At 41.5% G+C, this 24,473-nt stretch overlaps 1 protein-coding gene across 2 annotated transcripts in view; it reads right to left on the bottom strand.

Moving 5' to 3' along the window:
- Positions 1-21,959, bottom strand: part of TMEM91 (transmembrane protein 91) — a 121,568-nt gene extending 99,609 nt beyond the window's left edge. The window contains exon 1 of one of the 2 annotated variants that reach the window (XM_073598672.1): positions 21,529-21,959. The gene's annotated coding sequence lies outside the window, so the exon portion shown is untranslated. The remainder of the gene's footprint in view (positions 1-21,528) is intronic. The other variant, XM_073598673.1, reaches the window with a different exon arrangement.
- Positions 21,960-24,473: the final 2,514 nt, after the last annotated feature.

Below are 24,473 nucleotides of genomic sequence, written 5' to 3'. Positions count from 1 at the left end.
TATAACATGTTCCCATTAACATTAGCATAACTTAAAAAAAAAGTAGAAATGGCTAGTTACCTTTTTAGGTGCTTTTTACTTGTTTAAAAAAATTCTTACATGGTTGAGAAGGGCAGTGGAGTAATGGTCAACAATTACCCTGTCTGCACTATGCTTGCACTTATTCATTATCAGCTGTAAAATAGATTTGTCTTAATTAATCGCTTCACCCCCCGGAAAAGATTTTACCCCCTTCCTGACCAGAGCACTTTTTGCGATTCGCCACTGCGTCGCTTTAACTGACAATTGTGCGGTTGTGCGATGTTGCACCGAAAGAAAATTGACGTCCTTTTTTTCCCACAAATAGAGCTTTCTTTTGGTGGTATTTGTTGCGGTTTTTATTTTTTGCGCTATAAATAAAAAAGAGCGACAATTTTGAAAAAAATGCAATATTTTTTACTTTTTGCTATAATAAATATCCCCCAAAAATATATAAAAAAACTATTTTTTTTCCTCAGTTTAGGCCGATATGTATTCTTCTACATATTTTTATTAAAAAAAATCGCAATAAGCGTATATTGATTGGTTTGCACAAAAGTTATAGCGTCTACAAAATAGGGGATAGTTTTATGGCATTTTTATTATTATTTTTTTTTTTTTACTAGTAATATGGCGGCGGTCTGCAATTTTTATCGGGACTGCGACATTATGGCGGACACGTCGGACAATTTTGACACATTTTTGGGACCACTGGCATTTTTACAGCGATCAGTGCTATAAAAATGCATTGATTACTGTAAAAATGTCACTGGCAGTGAAGGGGTTAACCACCAGGGGGCGATCAAGGGGTTAATGTGTTCCCTAGTGTGTGTCCTAACTGAAGGGGGGAGGGGACTGTGTAGGGGAGATGACAGATCACTGTTCATACTCAGTATGAACATACGATCTGTCTGTTCTCCCCTCAGAGAAATGGGATCTGTGTCTTTACACACACAGATCCCGGTTCTCCGTGTGCCCCAAATGATCGCGGGAGCCCGGCAGTGATTGCGACCGCTGGGCACTCGCGTTGGCTCCGTGGGCGAACTGGGAGCATGAATCGCTTCATTTTTCTGACACCAAAAGAAAAAAGGTGACGGGGAGGGACTTCCAGCTGATTGGCAGCCTCGTCTCTATTCCTATGTGATATGTGGAGGGGAGGCCTTCCCTCCAATCAGCTCTCAGAGCCCTCCTAACTGAGCTCTGCAGAGTGTAATTTCAGCTCCCCACCCCCTTCTTTTCTGACAGCTCTGACAAGCTTTATAAAAACTCAATTTTTAATGGATCTAGAGAAGAGAAGACTGCAGACAAACAGGTAGAATCTATGTAGGAGGATTTTATTCATCTCTGTGTATCTCCCGTGGCCAGTCACTTCTCTAGGTATATGTGAGGGTTTACAAACACCTTAAATTGCTTTTCTTGAAAAACATTGCCTCCTACCTACACCCTTCTCAATAAGCAGTGAAAAAAGATGCCTCCTCTTATATGTGTCGTGCTTGCATTAGCATAATTATTTGAATAGCACATTCAATACCATATACACCACTGCTTTCAGGAGCTAAAATTGAATGTTTCTTTTGAGCCGCTACAAATAGGTGTTTTATTGGATTTCTATTTCTGTATACACAGCTACATTTCGAAACCATTGCTTACATTAGTCACTAACATACACGGCTGCCCCTAGGCATTGAATAGGATGGCACATTTCACATTCACTTCTGCCCCTAGGTGGTTGAATAGCATGCCATCCTCCTAACACAGTACAACCAACATGAGCTTAAATAGAATACCTTTACATTAACTCCTGATCTTTACAACGCAATGCTGTTTCACCTAATAGACTTTAATAGGATAAGCCCCCTTCTGGGTTCTGTAACATAAGGGGATCAATATAATGTGATCTCTGTAGGGAAGACAAAGCCCCAGGTTCCCCCTCCAGTCCTGACTACAAAGGCTGCGTAGGCAGCAGGATAGATCTATAGAAGTCCCTTGTAATGCCTCATTTTCTCCTAATCTTTGTAAATTGCTCTTTTGTCATAGTTTTAGGATATGGAGAGAACTCATTTGTCTTTGGAGAATAAGCCTCATTTTATCCCATATTCCTTCACCGACTTCATCTGCTTTATATAAGAAAAGAAAAAAAAGGGGAAAAAAATCCAATTTATTGTTACTATTCTTAACCGTGCATCTGCGGGGGATTTGTGAACGATGAAGGCAAAGAGGCGAGGAGGATGTATAGAGAGCTGACCTCTCGACTTTCTGCTTCATTACAGATAATCCATTAGTCGGCTTTCTCTGCCCAGGAATACAGATGTGAGCCGGACTGCAGCACCTCACATCTACATCGCTGCCATAGCTCATTATTACACTCCCAGCACTGGACAATCAATAACAATCCCATTACATAAGCAAAGCTATGATTGCATCTGATACCCGATAACAATTTCTTATTGCTTTGTACAGCATTTATATGAAAGGAAAATCAGCCTTTTGTCGCTCTGTCTTTCTGAAAAATCCGTGCTTCCCTCCTTCCTTTCTTCCTTCCATCGTTACTTCCCTCCTTCCTTCTTCTTTTCCTTCTTTTCTTCCCTCCTTCCTTCCTTTTTTTACTTCCATCCTTCCTTCCTTCATTCCTTTCTTCCTTCCCCTCTTACTTAGGTTTTTCTTCCTTCTTTAATGTCTCACTTCTTCTTTTTCACCCTTCTTCTATTCATTCCTTCCTTCCTGTCTTCTCCCAGTATATTCCCCTTCTGTTCTTCCTCTTATGATGCCTTCCTTCCTTTTTTCATGTATCTTTTTCAGTGGCGTCTCCAGCTTTCATATTTGGGGGGGCACATGGGGGGAAAGGGACAAAAGTAGGGGGGCAACTATAAAATGCAATCATATATATATATATATATATATATATATATATATATATATATATATATATATATATATATATATATATATCCTGGGGCCCTTTACTACGATCCCACAATGGCCCTTTCACATGTTCTGCAGTGAGCTCCCTTCCTACTGTATTGGGGCCCCCCCCAGGGTGGCAGGAAACAAGAGATTAACCACTTGACAACTGGGCACTTAAACCCCCTTCCTAACCAGACCAATTTTCAGCTTTTGGTGCTCTCACATTTTGAATGACAATTACTCAGTCATGCAACACTGTATCTATATGAAATTTTTGTCCTTTTTTTCACACAAATAGAGCTTTATTTTGGTGGTATTTAATCACCGCTGGGTTCTTTATTTTTTGCGCTATAAAAGAAAAAAGACCGAAAATTCTGTAAAAAAAAAAATTTTTCTTCATTTCTGTTATAAAATTTTGCAAATTAGTAATTTTTCTTCATATATTTTGGCCAAAATTTATATCGCTATATATATCTTTGGTAAAAATAACCCAAATCGGTGGATATTATTTGGTCTTTGTGAAAGTTATAGCGTCCACAAGCTATGGTGCGAATATCTGAAAATTGATCACACCTGAAGTACTGACGGCCTATCTAATTTCTTGAGACCCTAACATGCCAGAAAAGTACAAATACCCCCCAAATGACCCCTTTTTGGAAAGAAGACATTCCAAGGTATTTAGAAAGATGCATGGTGAGTTTTTTGAAGTTGTCATTTTTTCCCACAATTCTTTGCAAAATCAAGTTTTTTTTTTTACTTTTTTTTTTTTTCACAAAATTGTCATATTAGCAGGTTATTTCTTACACACCACAAACGCATACCACAAATTACACCCCAAAACGCATTCTGCTATTACTCCCGAGTACGGCGATACCACATGTGTGAGACTTTTACACAGCGTGGCCACATACAGAGGCCCAACATGCAGGGAGCACCTTCAGGCGTTCTGGAGTGCCCAGGCCAATTCTGACATTTCTCTCCTACATGTAAAAATCATCATTTATTAGCTAGAAAATTACATAGAACCCCAAAACATTATATATGTTTTTTTAGCAAAGACCCTAGAGAATACAATGGCGGTCGTTGCAACTTTTTATCTCGCACGGTATTTGCGCAGCAATTTTTTTAACGCGTTTTTTTTTGAAAAAAAACTGTTTTGTGCTTTACAAAAACCAAAACAGTAAATTTAGCCCAATGTTTTTGCATAATGTGAAAAATGAAGTTACGCCGAGTAAATAGATACCCAACATGTCACCTTTCAAAATTGCACGCGCTTGTGGAATGGCACCAAACTTTGCTACTCAAAAATCCCCATAGGTGACGCTTTAAAAATTTTTACTGGTTACATGTTTTGAGTTACAGAAGAGGTCTAGGGCCAAAATTATTGCTCTCGCTCTACCGATCGCAGCGATACCTCACATGTGTGGTTTGAACACCGCTTTCATATGTGGGCGGGACTTATGTATGCGTTCGCTTCTGCATGCGAGCACACAGGGACAGGGGTGCTTTAAAAATTTTTTTTTTTTTTATTGTTCATTTTACTTTATTTATTTTAGTTTGATGCTTTTTTACAAAAAAAAAAATTTTTGACCACTTTTATTCCTATTACAAGGAATGTAAACATCCCTTGTAATAGGAATATGGCATGACAGGTCCTCTTTACAGTGAGATATGGGGTCAATAAGACCCCACATCTCACCTCTAGGCTGGGAAGCCTGAAATAAAAAAAAAAAAAAAAAAAAAAACGATCCTGGCTTCGATCGTAGCGGTGAGTCGGTAGAAGCACCGGAGTGCGGCGGGAGGGGGGACATCCCCTCTCGCCTCCCGTAAGAACGATCAAGCAGTGGAACAGCCGCTATGATCATTCTTATGGTGTAGGGAATCGCCGGCTGAAAAAGCTGACATCTGAATGATGCCTGTAGCTGCAGGCTTTATTCAGATATCCCCGCACAAAGTCAAGGACGTTGTATGACAGCCGGCGGGCGGGAAGTGGTTAAAACGCATTTTTTTTTTTAACACAAAGTTGTCCATTTATACAATATTTCTAACACATAACATGTACATACCAAAAATGACACCCCAAAATAGATTCTCCTACTCCTCCTGAGTACGGCGATACCACATGTGTGAGACTTCCACAGCCTGGCCACATACAGAGGCCGAGTACAGCTGAGCATGGCTCAGCATGGCAGGGTATGGCTGGGTATGGCGGTGTATTGCAGAGTATGGCGGGGTATTGCAGAGTATGGCGGGGTATTGCAGAGCATCGCGGGGTATTGCTGAGCATGGTGGGGTATTGCAGAGCATGGAGGGGTATTGCAGAGCATGGCAGGGTATTGCAGAGTATGGCAGGGTATTGCAGAGTACGGCGGGGTATTGCAGAGTATGGTGGGGTATTGCAGAGTACTGCGGGGTATTGCAGAGTATTGCGGGGTATTGCAGAGTACTGCGGGGTATTGCAGAGTATTGCGGGGTATTGCAGAGTATTGCGGGGTATTGCAGTGTACTGCGGGGTATTGCAGAGTATTGCGGGGTATTGCAGAGTACTGCGGGGTATTGCAGAGTATTGCGGGGTATTGCAGAGTATTGCGGGGTATTGCAGTGTACTGCGGGGTATTGCAGAGTACTGCGGGGTATTGCAGAGTACTGCGGGGTATTGCAGAGTATTGCGGGGTATTGCAGAGTACTGCGGGGTATTGCAGAGTACTGCGGGGTATTGCAGAGTATTGTGGGGTATTGCAGAGTATTGCGGGGTATTGCAGAGTATTGCAGAGTATTGCGGGGTATTGCAGAGTACTGCGGGGTATTGCAGAGTATTGCGGGGTATTGCAGAGTACTGCGGGGTATTGCAGAGTACTGCGGGGTATTGCAGAGTATTGCGGGGTACTGCAGAGTACTGCGGGGTATTGCAGAGTACTGCGGGGTATTGCAGAGTACTGTGGGGTATTGCAGAGTATTGCAGAGTATTGCGGGGTATTGCAGAGTACTGCGGGGTATTGCAGAGTACTGCGGGGTATTGCAGAGTACTGTGGGGTATTGCAGAGTATTGTGGGGGTATTGCAGAGTAATATGGGGGTATTGCAGAGTAATGTGGGGCATTGCAGAGTATTGCACAGCATTGCAGAGTAGTGGGGATGGCTGAGCATGGATGGATGGATGGCTGGATGTCTCTGTGCAGCGCTGTGGGCACTACACATCCAGCCCACAGTGCTGCAGCCATCCATCCATCCCCCTCTTCGCTCACAGTGTACCGATCGGTACACAGGAGGGGAGGAGAGGAACCGGCGTCATTAGACGCCGCCGATCTGTTTACATGTGATCGCGCCGTCATTTGACGGCGCGATCACATGGTAAACGGCCGCGATCAGCGGCCATTTACCGGGATCCGTGATGTGTTCGGGTGCGCGCCCCAGGGGGCGCGCGAGAGGGGAATTCTGAGAGGACGCCATATGACGTCCTCCCAGAGTTAAGCAACCGCCCTGCAGCCGTCATTCGGCTATGGGCCGGTTGTTAAGTGGTTAATGTCACCAGCATACCAAGAAAATATAAGGGTCCAAAGCAGTGGGAGAACTATCAGGGTTGCAAAGGTTGTCTTGCCACCGGGCCCTGGTGTTCCGCCACTGTGGGGTTCCCCAGTCTCCTCTTGCTGTCCTGACCCTGCTATTGACAGCGCTGGGCTGGCATCTCTTAGAATTTACAGGCTGGTTCTCCTGTCCTAAGAATGGGAGAAATCAGTCTGTTTTTTCAGCAACTGAGAGTCCTGGTGGAGTCCGTCCTGCAACTCGCTCTTCTCCCTGCCAGTGAGGATGCAGGGGAAGGAGCAGATCGGGCGTGATTGTGTGAGCACTCGCATTATGCAGTATCAGCGAGCAGAGGGATGGGGAGGAATCACCCACAGGAGCTGACTGGGGACGCTCTCCCTCTTAGACATTGCCTTTTTGTAAAAAAAAAAATAAATAAATAAATATTTTTTTTTTTAATTGAGGGGGGGCACATGGTGGGGCACAGCATAATGTTTTTTTTGGGGGGGGGGGGTCAGGGCCCCCTCTGGCCCCCCCTAGGGACGCCATTGATCTTTTTGCCTAGGTAGTGTTACTCTATCTATCCCTTTTTTCCCCATCATCCACTCCACTTCTTATTTCATGTCCTTCTTTCCTTCCTCCCTCATTTCCTCCCATCCTTCTCTCTCTTTAGCCCCCTTTTTGTCATCTCCTTCCAAATCTTCCTTCCTCAAATCTTTCCCCTCCCTACTTTTCCTTCCTTCTCCCTTTTCCCCTCCCACTTTCTTCCTTTTGTTCTTACTCTTTTGACTATTTTTATTATTTTTTTTTTACTTTTTATCCTTTCCTTTCTGTAGTCACCCTTCCTTTAAAGTGGAACAACACTGTATCTGAGCACCACAAACCAAAACACTATTTAATTCATTTATAATATTCAAAGCAAACGCCTCCATCCAGCCATGTCTCCATGCTTTATTTTGCTGAGAAATCACTTTGAAAAACACCCCCTTAGCATTTCTGGCCATGGCCCTTTTGAGTAAGGACAGATGATTCATGTAGCATGTACTTCCTGGAATCCAACTGCCCTAAGCTCAGGCATGCAGCCAGGAGGGTGTGCTTAGCTAAGAAAACCTATCCTCCCCTCCTTCCCTTCTGAAGACTCCTGGGATGTATGCTATCATTTGCCTAGACCTGGAAACCAGGAAGTAATTGAAGAAATGTAAAAAAAACTTTAAAACAAGTAAATATGATATACTTTCCTAACTATTTACTAATGCTAGCAGCATGAGGATTAAAAATAGTCAATGTTGATTGAGAAAGTGAAATTCCACATTAAACAGGACTGTCTATCTAAATGAAATATTTGCTAGGCTGTAGTCAGCCTGAGCTGGATTAATATATCGGCTCTTAGGTCTCTCTTGCGTTCTGGTTATTGTTTGCTTCTGCTTGCGGTGGGGAATTTGAATAATTACATAGCTCCCAACTGTCCCTGATTACGAGGGACTGTCCCTGATTTGGAATAAAGTCCCTCTTTCCTTCTTATTTGTCCCTCATTTTGGTATGACCTATATAGTTGTATATATAAAATGCACTATTTATCTTTCAAAAGTGTTTCCCAGTGCTAAGCCTTTCATCCAATTTCTAAAGTGCTGCATTTGTAAATTTCAAAAGCCAATATAAAGGAATAGTAGTGGTAAAAAAAAACACTTGTGGGTTTAACTAATATTTTTTTTGGCATAATTCTCCTTTATGGGGGGGGGGGGGGGGGGGCAGGGTGTGTGTCCTATGCTTATATACTTTTGCTAATAGGTGTCCCTTGTTCCCATCCAAAAAAAGTTGTGAGGTATGTATTTATATCTCGCTGGCCAAACACTAGGAGGTATATTGCCAGTGGTGCAGGCTAGAAGAGGGTAATAGTATTCAGGAGTGACCTTGGAAAGTCAGTATACCCCTGGGCCTCCGGCCTGGGGAAGGATGTAGATGGGTGTCCTCATAGGCCTGCTATCTGAGGGAGGTGACCATGTGCTTGGATAAAACCCTAGGTTCGAAGCCTAGTATGCTAAAAAAGCAGACTGAAGCACCACGGAGGGACTTCAGTCAGGTTGGGACATTGGGGAATCTGAGATATTAGGCAGAAGCTTGGTCCTCAACTGAAGTGTGGTAGATTCTCTCTAAGGAGTCTGTAACTAAGCCAACTAGTGTCTTGCAGTTAGGAGCTTAGGAGCCCACCCTCAGGTGGGCCTGAAGGTCTTGTATCTATGAAGGCTGTAAGTACTTTTTGTCCCTCATCTGGAATATGCCAAGTGTATGGGTATCCTGTGCCCTCTCTTCCAGAATTGTTGAGTGAAAGTATTGCTCCAATATTGCAGAGAACTAAACCCTGAGGTGAAATGCTTGCCCAGCCCGCCTCTGAGGTACCTTGCTGGTGGTGCTACATTTCATTTATGTATCTATCTGCTATCTGCTATATGTCTATCTATCCATCAAGACAATTGATTCAATTATCTATGCTGGTAATTGGAACATTCAGCAAATTGATTATAAGATGGAAACTTATATGTGTGTTTCTCAAATGACTACTTAAATTTTTCCCCAGGTAATATAGGAGTATGTTTATATGCTCAGGGGGCATCTGACCCCTCTTATGGTCCTGCTACTACATGAGACGGCTCTCTGTTTAGGTCTTTAGAAAGTAGACTTCCCGCCAAGGTTTGTGATTTTTGAATGTTGGGAGCTAATATGTGACATGGACTAAACAGAGAAATAGAGAATAATCAGCTTAAGCTAAAATGTGGAGCAGGCTGCTTGTGTGATGGTTCTATGAAGGGATTGTAAAAGGAGAGACCACAAAGATCTGCAACAGACCTCTGTCCTTCCAAATAGCTAAGTAAACACATATGGACTAGAGTTTGATGTTCAAATGCTTGTATATCAAAGCCAAATGCTTTTCAGTAACAAACCAGCAAGGAGCCATACTGCACGTAGGTTTGAAGGTGGCAGCAAAACCAACAGCAGTACTTAGCAACTGAAACAAACATTTTTATGGTCTTCTAATTATAAAATGATCATCAGTCTCTACCATTTGTACTCGTGATAATTCTAGAATTATAGGGCAACTTACACTTTTACTCACTATTGCTACATTTAGCATTTAGTTTAATAGATTATATATATATATATATATATATATATATATATATATATATATATATATATATATATATATATATATATATATATATATATATATATATATATATATATATATATATATATATATATATGTCTAATTTGTTTCCAGTTTAAGAATATACAAAGTGAAATTAACTATATTCTTACTTTCACATATATTTTATCCTTTCATATTTTTAAATACCATGTGTGGAGATACTAGTTTTCTTTGATTTGGATATCATGTGGGATTGCTTATCTTAACCCACAAATAATAATATAATGCAGCTTACAAGCGAAAACCTTTTTACCCCAGAGGAACCCTTGAAATTATTTTCAGGTCTAGGGGAACTCCTGCTAAAACCTATTCAATAGGTGTTAGTGGGAAAATACATCTTACAGTGCTGGCTACTGGGAAGAATGGGAAGAGGAAGCAGCGCCATCTAAGTATACCAGCTACCGAGGATCCACCTGGTCCCCCAGTGTGTAGGAACTCCGGCCACTCGTCCACCCAGCCAGCTACTTCTGTGAGTTGCTTATTTGTTGCTGTTATTAAACACCTATCTGCTACACCTAGATGGCACTGCTTCCTCTTCCCTTCTTTTTACAAAGTGTCTTCTAACGCTTTAGCAGCGGCTGCCTCTATTGCGGCTAATACATCCCCATTGACTGTTTCTATGCTCCTTTTGCTAGCTATCACCTGGGACTATGTGCTTCTAGTGCGCTGGATGTCTCCTGTCTTTGCTACTGGGAAGAAAGCCTCTTACAATGGTTATGGGTATGCCACCCTTACCTACAGCTAAAAAGATAATTTGTGTCATGCTGCTGGCTTTGCTAAGTTGCAATGGCCCTGGAACTATGCAGGCACCCTCAAATTGCAGGTCAAGCCTCATACACACAATGAGAATATCACAGCAATGATCGTCTGTTTTTTTTTTGCATGCTGGTTTCATATGGAAAATGAAGAGGTCACTCAAGTTACGAAAATTGTCGTATGACAGAATAAAACTTTGGAAGTGATGCAATGTATTGCATTGTATTGTAATGTATTTTTTCATTTCTGAGCCTGCGTGGTCTTGGTCTTCCAATTTTTTTTCCGGACGAATACTGTGCTGATTAAATTAAAATCGTACGATCTGGTATCGTACAAGAATTTTTTTTGTGTTTGTCCCTTTGGATAATTTTGCATGAACTGTTGTGATCAGCTCTCGAAAAGCTGTGTACAAACGATCAGATTATTGTACGTCTGTTTCAAAAGCGGTGTTTCTCATCTGATTTTCTCATCATGTGTAGTAGGCTTTAGCCACTGCTCAAGGAACCCTCCGCAACCTCTGGTCCTTCCAACCTCTGGTTGGGAATGGTTGCCTAAGATGGTGGGGCTGCATTAGTTTTCTTTTTTCAAGTTTTTTTCCTTAAATTCACTTGGATCTTGCAAGATCAAATGTTTTTTAACTAATCAAATAAATCTAACAAGATATTTTCCATAGTATATTTAACAGAATAAAGGGGCCACGTAAGAGAAGTTCATTGTTAGGGTTTACATACACATTAATAATAAAAAAAAATAATCCTTTCATGTGCTGTTTCCCTTTTCCAGGTGGTAGACTATCCATGATTGGCAGATACTTTCTGGGTAAAGTAATTCCATTGCTATTAGTCTTTCTCAGTTCACGTCTGTGAACTACATAATAATCCCCATCCCCTAGAATGGGAAGATTGTTACTGTTAGGATCAGCTGGTAACATTTAAAAGAATCAATCCTGAAAACAAAGAAAGCGAATGCAGGAACCCAGTCTAAGAACTGGTAAACTGCAATATTTGCATTTTTGTTATTGGATGTAGACAGGGCTTTTTTTCTCAAACAATAGGTGCTGGAACTCAACCACGACCCCCCAAAACCCCTACACACACCCTCCAAATCACATCAAATAGTGGGTGTGATCAGTCAAATTTCACGAACAGTAGGAGGGTCCTAAAGGGATTAAATACCAAGATTGCATTACATACAGAGTGCAGAGTTGTCACTTGTAAACACAGAAACCGGACTTCTGTGTTTACAAGTGATTGTGGTCAGCAGGCCCCCCCCCAAGGGTCTGAGCCAGAGGTGGTGGAACTGAGTTCCACCAAGTTCCCCCTGAAAAAAAGCCCTGGATGTAGATGTACTTTGCCATACATTGTAAACTTTTATGTGAAACATCCTGCCTAAGATAAAGCATCACAGGATTTCTGCTATTACTTTATAAGACAGAAGATGATTCTCTTTGCACCTCTCTGATTTAGTTTCACTTTGTTACTAGGAGCTTTACTTCCCAGTTTAGTGTACTAAGCCCTGCCCATCTGCCTGCAGTTTATCCATTAAGAGAAGACTCTTACTGGATACAGTGCCCAGCACCCTCACCCTCAACAGCATAAATACTGTAAGTTCCCATTCACAGACCATAGTTGAATGCTCACTGTTCACCTTGTTGACTATACCAGGATGGGCACTTCCACACAGACACCATGCAGAACAAAACATTGTAAGTCAGTAATAGGAAAATATCAGATGCCAAAGGCAATACTGTTAACTAGTCCATTGTCCTCCACCTGCTCATTTTTGGGCACAGATTCCACAGTACAGGTCTAAAATTGGAGACATCCCTGTTACTATTACAGCCAAGAGCATACTGGTTGCCACAGAATAAAAAAAGGGGGTCTGGGGGTTTGACTGGGGTAATATTTTTTAGACCACTCTTACTCTTTAATAGTCATTGAAGTTCTCCCGTTGGGCAGTGGAATGGCAGTAGGGTAGGGCTTAACTGAGAAGTCGGAAAACCCAGACCCTATGTAACAGAGTGGAGCTAAATCAGGGAAGAACACGGAGGAAGTTTTACTGGTTGGTGAAAGTAACAATAGACACCTTGCGGTCGGTGCCTGCTTTTTAGGCAGGGTTTTTTTTTTTTTTGTAAAACTGGATGATAGGTTTCTTTGAAGGTGCTCAGATTTTGACGCCGAATAGAACATTTACTTTAAACTGAAAGCTCAATTTCAGCTAGTATACAATAACCCATCAATAATGAATCTTTAGTCATTTTTCACATGTATATTCTGTAAATGAAACAAACCCCTAAAGGGTACAAAATGAATGTTTTCTTGGAGCAGGGAGGGTTTACAATATTCTACATCGAAGCTGAGGCTGTTCAAAGATATTAACTGATCCTGTACAAAGAATCCTCTAGTGGCTCCAGCACCTCTCTGAATCAAAATTTCACCTTTATATTCCAAAAAAATGTAATCTTGTGTTTGTCTGACAGTTTCTATATTCAAGAAGCTGAATTAAGGCTCAGAAATGTTAATATTGGGTAAGGTTTCTAAGTATTGATAGGCAGATAGCTGAACCGAGAAGCTTTGTAGAGCTTTGGGTGGGATAAAACCTTCATTCCTAGGTTTAAATCTTAAAGCGGGATTCCGGCCAGCTAAATTTTTTTTTTAAAGTGAGCAGCTACAAACACTGTAGCTGCTGACTTTAAATAAGTAGACTTACCTGTCCTGGGTGCCTGCGATGTTGGCCGCCCGAGACCGACCCGTCCCTCGGCTCTCGGGTCCCAGCACCGCCATCCTAAGTAAGGGAAACAGGCAGTGGAGCCTTGCGGCTTCACTGCCAGTTTCCTACTGCGTGCGAGCGGCGCGGCGCTTTGTGAATGGGATGCAATGTGTTGTGGGACACACACAGTTCCCATAACACACCGCACCCCATTCCCCAGAAAACAACGCGGGGAGCAGAAGACTGAAGATCACCGCGGTGTAGGAAGAGTCAGATTAGGAAGACTGCCTAACAACAGCCATTTCACGTAAGTAAAAAAATTTTTTTTTTCCCCTCCATTTTTTTAGGTATTTTTTTGTGCAATTATTTTTTCAGAGTGGAAATCCACTTTAACTGGTAGCTAGACCTCAATATTGGACTCTGCTGTCCACAGACCTTTATATCTCTCCCTCTCACTTTGTTGTGAGAGCCTGCTGCTGGATGAAGGGGCTGACTACTGACAGAACACTAAAAATAAACAAATAAATTAATAAATAAAACGATAAAACTGTGTTTTCTGCATTGCTGAATAAAACCCGCTTAGACTTTTTTTGGGTGTCCCTGTCTTGGACATGGTTTACAGAGCCCATACATTAGAGCGACTGTTTTGGGTGTCCCCACCCTTTCTCAACTTGACAGGACCTAAGAAAAGGCAGGGGCACTCGAAACGGTTGGTCTAATGTTTCTTGTGTTTAACAAGATTAAATAAGGAAAAAAAAGAAAGTGTACCTGTGCCTCTAGTGGCTCCAGCACCTCTGTGCTTATTTAGGATTATATGTTTGCCAGGGTACGGAAGCATGCCAGATGCCTGAATTGGAATACAAGTGGTTTAACATTGTTGTGTATTTGTGCTACTGTGCAAAAATTTCTGGCAGGTATGAAGAGATGCTGTAAATTAAGAAATAGATGTGTTTAAAGTTTATTTTTAGCAATTAAAAATGGAAAGTAAATGAACAGAAGAGTAATCCACATCAAATCAATATTTGGAGTAACCATCCTTTGCCTTCAAAACAGCATCAGTTCTTCTATTTCCACTTGCAGACAGTATTTTATGGAACTCAGCAGGTAGGTTGTTTCAAACATCTGTTCTGTGGATGTAGGCTGCCTTAAATCCCAGACAGACTCCTTGATGTTGAGATCAGGGCTCTGTGGGTGCCAAACCATCACTTCCAGAATGCCTTGTTCTTCATTACACTGAAGATAGTTCTTAATGACATTGGCTGTATGTTTAGGGTTGTTGCCCTGCTGCAGAATACATTTGGGGCCAATCACATGCCTTGCTGATGGTATGACATGATGGATAAGTATCTGCCTGTATTTCTCAGCTTGAGGACACGTTTGATCCTGATCAAATTTCCAACTCCATTTACAGAAATACAGCCCCAAAACTTGCAAGGGACCTCTACCAGGCTTCGCTGTTGCCTGCAGACAATCATTATTGTACTGCTCTCCAGCCCTTCGGCGAACAAACTGCCTCCTGCTACCACCAAATATTTCACATTTTGACTTATCAGTCCAGAGCTCCTGCTGCCATTTTTCTGCACCCCAGTTCCTATGTTTTCGTGCATAGTTAAGTCACTTAGCTTTGTTTCCAGGTCAGAGGTATGGCTTTTTGGGCGAAATTCTTCCATGAAGACCACTTCTGGCCAGACTTTTTCAAACAGTAGATTGGTTTACCTGGTTCCCACAGGTTTCTGCTAGTTCTGTGCTGGTGGCACTGCTGAAGCTCTTACGATATCAAAGGGAAGTAAGGATGATTATTTTTCATCTGCTGCATTAAGTTTCCTTGACCAACCACTGTGTCTACAATTCTTGAAACTGCAGTCTACTGTAAAATCTTTGCCTGGTAGAGACCTTGCTGATGCAGTATAATTACCTTGCGTCTTGTTGTTGTGCTCAATCTTGCCATGGTGTATGACCTGTGACATGAAACTGTCTTCCACAACCTCCCCTTAGTAGCAGAGTTTGGCTGTTTCTCATCCGGTTTTAAGCCCCCTACATAGCTGTTTCTGTTTCAGTTAATGACTGTGTTTAACCTACATAAAAAAACTTATGACCATTGGCACCTGCTTGGTAAAATTGGTAATTCATACACTTGACTCTAATCCAGGGGTCATCAAACTACGGCCCGCGGGCCGAATCCGGCCCTCCAGCGTTTTTTATCCGGCCCGCGGACTGCCCCTTTAACATCGCAGCACTCCCCCTGCCCTCTGCTACTTTTATCACACAGGACGGGAAACATGACAGGTCTGGACAAAGGACCTTTTGTGTTAAGAAGCAGGTGATTGGTTACTAGGCATCGGGGCGGTCCCAGGAATCAATCACCTGCCTTTCACTTGCAAAGTCCCGCCCTTTGTCCGGACCTACCATGCTTCGTGTCTTGTGTGATACAGGTAACAGAGGGGAGTGGGAGTGCTGTGATATTATACAAGGGGCGTCAGTGTAATATCATGAGGGGAGTCTGTGATATGGGGCGAGTCTGTGATGGGGGATCTGTGATATGGGGATCTGTGATATGGGGGATCTGTGATGGGGGATCTGTGATATGGGGGAGTCTGTGATATGGGGGGGATCTGTGATGGGGGATCTGTGATATGGGGGGATCTGTGATGGGGGAGTCTGTGATATTGGGGGATCTGTGATATGAGGGATCTGTGATATGAGGGATCTGTGATATGGGGGAGTCTGTGATGGGGGAGTCTGTGATATGGGGGGATCTGTGATATGAGGGATCTGTGATATGGGGGAGTCTGTGATATGGGGGATCTGTGATGGGGAGATCTGTGATATGGGGGGATCTGTGATGGGGAGTCTGTTATGGGGGGATCTGTGATGGCGGACTCTGTTATGGGGGGATCTGTGATGGCGGAGTCTGTTATGGGGGATCTGTGATATGGGGGGATCTGTGATGGGGGGATCTGTGATGGCGGAGTCTGTTATGGGGAGATCTGTGATGGGGAAGTCTGTTATAGGGGGGGTCTGTGCTATGGGGGGGACTGATATGGGGGGATCTGTGATGGGGGAGTCTTTATGGGGGAGTCTGTTATGGGGGGGATCTGTGATGGGGAGTCTGTTATGGGGGAGTCTGTTATGGGGGGGATCTGTGATATGGGGGGCCTGTGATATGGGGGGATCTGTGATGGTGGAGTCTGTTATGGGGAAAGTCTGTGATGGGGCGTCTGTTATGGGGGTATCTGTGATGGGAAAAGTATGTGATATGGGGGAGTCTGTTATGGGGGGAATCTGTTATGTGGGGCTTTGTGATGGAGAGGAGTTTGTGTTGGGGGGCTTTGTGATGGGGGGATCTGTCATGGGGGGCTTTGTTATGGGGTGAGTCTGTGATGGGGAGGGGGGGTCTGTGATTGGACTGGCCTGCACAGAGTCCTGACATAAACCCAATAGAACACCTTTGGGATGAATTAGACCGAAGACTGCGAGACAGGCTTTCTTGTCCAACATCAGTGCCTGACCTCACAACCTTGTGGACAGCCTTCCCAGAAGAGTTGAAGCTGTTATAGCTGCAAAGGGTGGGCCAACTCAATATTGAACCCTACGGACTATGACTGGGATGCTATTAAAGTTCATGTGCATGTAAAGGCAGGTGTCCCAATACAATATAGTGTATATATATATATATATATATATATATATATATATATATATATATATATGTGTATAGATAGATAAATAGATAGATAGATAGATAGATAGATAGATAGATAGATAGATAGATAGATAGATAGATAGATAGATAGATAGATAGATAGATAGATAGATAGATAGATCTACAGTATATATATATATATATATATATATATATATTTTTTTTTTAATTAAGGGTCAAAGTCTATTACTTGTAAGTATCTTGGTGGGTTCCCTGTCCAGTGGGCATGTGGCTGTTTGCATAGTCAAAAGAGGCTCTCTGCAGTATTGCTCGATAAAGACTGACTTTTTTAAGCCTCAAGGAAAAGTCCTCTATTTCAGTCAGATAGCAGTAAAACATAAAAATGACAACATATTATTTTAATTTAGACTTTTATAGGGGTGAAAGCTATAAACTGCTTTAAGAATAAAAAAAAAAAAAAAAAAAAATCATTTTTTGATAAAGGAATGATAAACATGACTTCATCAGAAACATGTGATCCAAGTGTCATCTCGTGAATATATGAAATAATGGAATGTTATAAAGACCTAAAAAAATGAGCAGAGAGAGTAGGAGTAGAGAGGAATGACGAGTATCTGAGTCACAATAAATGAGAGGGGATTAAGTACTCAATAAATAATAATAGTGGGAGATGGGTTGGATATTAGAGAGATAGACGGAAAGTGACAACTGACACCCTGTAATAATATATGGAACACTTATATGATGACACACCTGAGTGAAGGGTGATGGGTGCGATGGAGAGCAGGCAGATGCATTGGCAGATGGTAGTTTGTGTCACCAGGAGATGTCTTGTCTCATATGAAAATATGATGAGTTACTTCCTAAGCTAACACTACCTCTACAGCCCCGAAATTCAGTATTAATACCTTACCACTTACCACTTGCTGGCAAAATTGTTCCAATTTGATGATCAGTGCCTCTTACCCTACCAATTATGTATATACCAGGATGTTGTGGTTTAAATTAATCTTACTAATTCTATCAATTATAATGTAGTAATCAAAGAAGATCAAGACAAACTCAATGAGTGTAAAGCAGGCTTGAAGGGACACATAATAAACTGAAGCCCCGGTGGCACACTCAGATGATGTGATGAAACTTTAATTAATGTGGAGAAGGCAGCACATACTAGAAGCTGGAGAATTTAAATATATAAACGGAGGGCTTGTCCATACCAGACATGCATTGTGTATAAGGAAACCTGTGCTGAAAGAATATGTAGACTGCCTTTGCTGACTTCCTTCTCTAAAAATACTAGTTGTCATGCTGATTTGATGGCCTCAATAATTTCTGAGTTACAGCCTGCCCATACATGGGATAGTGTCAGCATTGTACATATACTTTGGGTACCCTTGTGAGCTATAACTAACCTTTACAAGCATTCATATTGTTTGTGGAAATCTTTTAGCTTATTGAAAAATGTATGCAAACACTGAGCAATTCCATTTTCTCTATCGAAAATCTGTGAAATACTTGGCAAGCATTGGGAAGACACACTCAATAAAACAAGCAAAAAGGCACATCCAAAATTCCTGTTGGCTGTGAAAGAAACATTTGGGAAGGATTAAGAAGACATATTCAGAAAAACAAAAGCAGGATTATTAAGAAGTGGATGTATGGGCAACGAGGAGGCAGAAGATACGCTAGAAAGCAGAGACACTCGAGTAGATTGGGGTATATGAGTGAAACACTCAAAGGGTTGAGTAAATAGAATTTGGAGAATGAGATTACTACCCTGGGGTCAACTTCCTTCTTTTAACTTAGCACCATGTTTATCCATGAAATCTCTTGAAATTATTGAATTGACTCTCTTACTGGCTGGAACCCAACTGCAGGTGTGATGTTTTTTTTCCAATTATTATTGTTCAAATTTCTACTGCACATTTGCCTGAAAACAATCATTTTTTGTGTCCTTCTCTTTCTACCTCCACTCATAATAACTCATTAGTCTGAATCTTTGTTTGAGACCTGTTTATCCAACTGTCTTTCGCAACAACATTGCCTCTTAAGCACTGAAAATCCTTAAGTATTTATTAAAACAGAAAAGGAAATGGGAAGGCATGCTCTACTGCAGCATTTCTCAACCCTTTTACCCCAGAGGAACCCTTGAAATATTTTTAGAATCTCAAGGTACCCCTGCTAGAAAAAAAATATACCTACAGTTTCGGGTACATCAGCATGGCCACTAAATTGCAGAACATTTTAATTCTAAAAATAGGTAATATGGCATACCTAGCATATTTTACACCCTGGTAAGATCATTTTAGACCCTCCTGCTCTGTGCAACAACATTTTTTGGAAATTCAATGAATAATAATAACAACAGAAAAGAAATGCAAAAAGTAAAAATGTTGGTGTCTCTAAAATTAGTGCTCAGTGTAGATGTTTTCCCTTGCAGTGATAGTCAGTGTAGGTAGAAGATCAATTCCCCATTGCTCAAGGAACAAACTAGCAACCTTCAGAAGGGAACCCTAGGGTTCCATGGAACCCTGGTTGAGAAATGCTATTTTAGTGTATTTGGTTCCTGGTTTTGAGTAAAACACTTGCGAATGACTGATGTGACAAACTCACTGAAGGGAACAAGAAAGCATCAATGATAAAGATGGAAAGGGAAGGAATGGACTATAACTGAAAGTCTTAAGCTTCACACTCCAGCCTATTCAATAAATCAATGCAAGGTATAAAAAACACCAAGTGCAAAGTTTAATAACCATAGTAACCAGTGTGAATCGTATTTGTACTAGTTTGACACCAATAAAGAAGATTCTGGTTGCTATGGGTTTCTGTACTATGTCCCTTGAGTAAAAGCTACTTAAAGAACAAAGATGTGAAGACACACTCAGAGAGGGTGGCTGTTGGCTGTTAGATACTCTGGGATTACTGGAAAGACACATTATGCAAATTAAGGCTCACGCATTGATGGTGGATGGAATCTGCAAGTGGGATCATCAGGAAAAACTGGGAAGACACCATGAAATAAAGAAGGTTGAAGAAATGCACACTCAGAGAGGATAGTTAGGGGGGTTTGAGTGGAATAACTGAGCAGACAGAACACATTTGGAGATAAAAAAATGAGATCCCAAAGCTGAGACAATAGCACAATACAACACCATTATTGTCCTCTAGCCAGCAATGACACAAAGGTCTACCATTACCACATTCAGTATATCATTGTAATGAAGACTGATGTGTAAAATATAAGATAGATTGATATGAAACTATGGAATGCGAAACACATATGATCATTTATTAACATAATAAAGCAAAATAGCAGATTGTGACATCTTTGCCTTGGTCTGATTCATACATAGCTGTATAATATCAGATTATAATACAAAAGAATGATCACCCCTTGTTGAAGAAGACCGTTATGAATCAACAGCTTTGACACTCTTGCAATAAAACCTAATTCTGCTTCTGTTTTCAGTTGTCCCCCATTTGTGACCTTGGACGAGACAATTATCTCCTACTCTGTAACGGCTGATGAAACAAGAGTGAGCTCCACGGAACAGATACACTGACAAGAGCACGCTTAGGAGGAACTGAAGTTTAACATGTAACAAGGAATCTGACATCTGAGCAGGTGCTGAATACCGGTGGCTAGGTTAAGACGTGCATAGTTCAAAAAAAGAGTGGACCCTTGTAGAGAGTGATAACCAACATGAATACACATGAATTATATGTCAAGTGAAGTATATACTTTACAAAACAACAGATGATAAAATCTTTATAAGCATCAAGTTGTAAAATGGATTAGCAGAAAAAATGTTGGGTGTAGATAAATGGTACACATGCTACTAACTACTGGTGTTAAAAAAAGTACTATTAGTTATAGGTTGGGATGTGAGTTTTTTTAGGGCATAGAAGACTAAAAATGGACTGTGTTAGAGGCGCAGACAATTTAATTTAAATGGCCAAACTGTGGATGATATATAGAGTTGAGGTAGACAATACCTACACTTGCAAGATGGAGAGTTCACAATAAAGCAATATACACAATTTAGGAAGTATAACAACTTCTATACACGATAGACAAAACCACTATACTAAGAATCGCAGCATAGGATAATAGGATCATCTTTAAATGGTTTAAATGGAGTACTGATGGATATAATGGTCTTGCATATTGCAAAATATACAGAAGAAGTTAAGTCGGAATCTGTGTAAGGCTTTGGCAGAACAGTAATAAAATTAAGTAGCTGGATTAAGAAATACTGGCTGTTCTTCACTGAAGTACAGCATCTAGGAATTCATTTACATATACTCCAGTGAATTAAGTGGATGTAACAGTCAGATGTAAAATTGGAGGATTTAACAATTAGGTTTTATATATAAGGGCTAGGCGTGGCATGGCAGGTTTTTGGAGCTGGAGTAAGTAATGTTCACATACAAAACTATAAGATTTTAGAATATAATTCAAGTCAGAAGGAAGTGGTTAAGTATGACAACATTGTATGCAGTGGTGAGGTATGTAAGCAATGTAGGATATTGGAGTTAACATTTTAAATATTAGAGCTAAACTCAACAATGAAGGATTAACAGTCAGGGACAAACTGAGAGTTAACTGAATAAGTCTTGTCTTTATCAGTAGGGTCAAGAAGTGCAGAATATAAAGACTATGCAGAACATTGAAGAATACATATCTAGTCTTTCTGCCCAAGTCCAGCTGAGTCCAAGAAAACCCAGACTCCCTCACCCCTCCTCACCTGTGTGCGGGTCCCCGTCACATACCTAGATGCTGGGATCTGCTGTGTACTCTGTTCTCCTCTCTCTCAGTGTTTCTGATTCTCTGCTAGCAAAGGAGGGAGGGAGCAAAAGATGCTGCGCTGGTGCTGCTGCTACTAACCCTTTCTCTACCATACTGCACTGCTGTTGATAAACACTGCAAGCTTCTGAAGGGTTCATCAAAACCTCAATGTCTTTCTCTAAGTGACCTGCCCTTTAGAATTGAACACACATACTCCTAATGGATTTGTTCATCTTTTACAGCCTGTGACAACATCTTGCCTAAAAATGTCAAGTGGCTGCTTTTTAAAAGCTCTCCTACGCGCTAGAGGGTTAATCCTGCCCAAACAAATCTCTTCTATTTAATCCCTTGTAATCCATATGTCAGGCACTGTATCCCCCTCTGGACAGATGTGGCACATTTACTAAGCGCCCTTGCTTAACATCATTTAACGCTAATGCCACATAGCTCCTCCCGCTGACAGTGACATGACTGCACAACCCAAGCACATGAAGGTGGCCATGGGATGGGATTAAGGTCATAATTACAAAGACACTTGTGGGTCTCAGCCTTGACTGCCAGCATAAGAGTGGGCAACATTTAAATACAACATAAGTTTTGGGGGAGTGACAAGATTCTCTATAGATCTAGCAGCATGTAGACATCTGCTCTTGCTCTGTAGGGCAGTCTTTCTCATCCAAGGTTCAGTGGAACCCTATAGTTCCTCCAAAGGTTGCTAGGGGTTCCACTGAGCAATGAGCAATTTCTGCCTCTCAGATAAGTAATCACTGACACCAATGATCATTTTAGGTATCTGTAAGGAAGGGGGGTATTCTTTTCAGTGACCACAAATGTAAGAAGCATTCTTCCAAGTGACCATCACACTAATGTACCATGAGCTGTACATATAATAATTGTTACCAATGGCTCCCAGAGTTCAGAAAGTTATTTTAAGAGTTTAAGTGTTAAAAGGGTTGAGAAAGGCTTCTGTAGGGGCTAAGTAGGATACAGTGGGGTTCATACACAGAAAGTATCCAACTTCAAATAAGGCATTTTTTTAATCGTTTATAACATATTTGGTTAAAAAGGGGTGGCGTCTGTATAGAAGGGTGCATCATACATGATTGCCTAAAGCTGGCCATATATGGGTCGAAATTTGGCTCATTCAGCCAAATCCATGTACGGGCAGGCTGATTGTACCCAAGCTGATCCATGTATCATCTTAGGTACAACCAGCCAGTCAGATTTTTGACATGCGATTACTGCCCGCTAGCAGAAATCACCGTGTTCTGGCAGGCTGCCCCCCCCACTGGTAGAACATAATAGTGCTGCGGGAGGGATTCCCCCATTAACACTGACAATGCTGATGAGGGAATCAAGCATTTATCTTTCCTTCCACGTATTGTGGAAGTAAGCGAAATCAAATCATCTGTGGGCTGCGTAAGGTATTATAAATGCTGCTGTAGCTTTTAGACAAACTTGTCACAATTAGCGCAATCATTCAGTAGTATCCTAACATATGGGGTGCGAACAGTCCTGTTAGATTAGTGGTTCCCAACCTGAGTCCTCAAGTACCCCCAGCAGCCCTTGTTTTCAAAACTTTCCTTAGATAAAATAGCTTTCATAAATACTAAACTGTTGCCATTCATTCGACGAACCTATGCAAGGTGAAGGTTGAGGGCCGTATCACATTACCGGTCGGTGGCAGCAGCTCACCGGCTTCAGTGACGCTGCTCCCTTGGTGGCCAAAAAGCTGCTCATCAGTAAAAGAGCAAACATGCTACAGGAACTGTTGAGTGTTCTTGTTGCTCCCTTAGCCATCCTGTCACTGGCAGAGTATTGGCAGCAACATGAACACTGGTGTGACATGGGCTTGAGGTTTGTCTTCCAAGGGACATTTTTTCAGACAATTCTACAAGAATTCTACAGTAGAACCCAAAGACAGTTGCAGCATATTAGGTAGAAAAAGTTTGCTGAGATGTAGGTAAAAATGATTTTCCAATGTGTTGTAATACCATTCTCTGCAAGCAGTTGGCTTTAAGATTGATGCCAAGAATTGTTTGTATTTGATTGCATGATCTTTGTAACGGCAAAAAAAAGCCCAATTAGAACTCTGATCTCCATCCTCTGTAGAAATCGTGTGATCTAATACCCAGACATTTGGTCATGTGACCGGCCACCATGGGCTACTGGTGATATTATTTCTGTAATGTTTTAGTGCTTCTGCTACCTTTTATACCTTTAATGTGAAGTCAGAACTGAGCTTATGCAAGAATCTGAATATTCAAAATATGCAGAGTGGCTTAATAAAGATTTTTTTTGCATTGTTATTTAGTTGTATCTACATTGTCTGTGTTTAATTTTCAGCTTCAGACTCAGGGATGAGGGATCACCTGACATCTGACAGTTGCTGCCCTACATACAGTTTAAGTTTACAGATTGGGGGTCATTTACTATAGCACCAAAAAATGATCCTGCAGTCCCAGAAAATAGCACCCAATTAAGACTTCAACTCTCAGAAACTGGGCGTTAATGCAAATGGAAAGCAGCGCTATTGCCAGCAAACATGCCTGTCAGTTCACATATGCGGGAATAGTGGAAGTCAATGGGGCTTGAACCTGCAAAATCCAAATTTCTCACTGAAGGCTTATATGCAAGTTCTTTGCCATAAAAAGTGTATGGGGACCTGGGTCCTGCCCCAGGGGACATGTATCAATTGGAAAAAATGTTATAGTTATAGTTATATAGAGTAAATATAGAGTAAACATCAAAGAAAAAAAATGGCTCCCCCCACCAGTCCATACCAGGTCCTTCGAGTCTGGTATGGATATTAAGGGGAACTCCACGCTAAAATAAAAAAAATGGCGTAGGGGTCCCCCCAAAATCCATACCAGACCCTTATCCGAGCAACTCCCTGGCAGTTCA

This window comes from Aquarana catesbeiana, linkage group LG09 (genome assembly GCF_042186555.1).
Source record: "Aquarana catesbeiana isolate 2022-GZ linkage group LG09, ASM4218655v1, whole genome shotgun sequence".
Taxonomy (NCBI): domain Eukaryota; kingdom Metazoa; phylum Chordata; class Amphibia; order Anura; family Ranidae; genus Aquarana; species Aquarana catesbeiana.
Note: the sequence above shows the minus strand (reverse complement) of the source record. Positions and strands in the feature narration are given on the sequence as shown.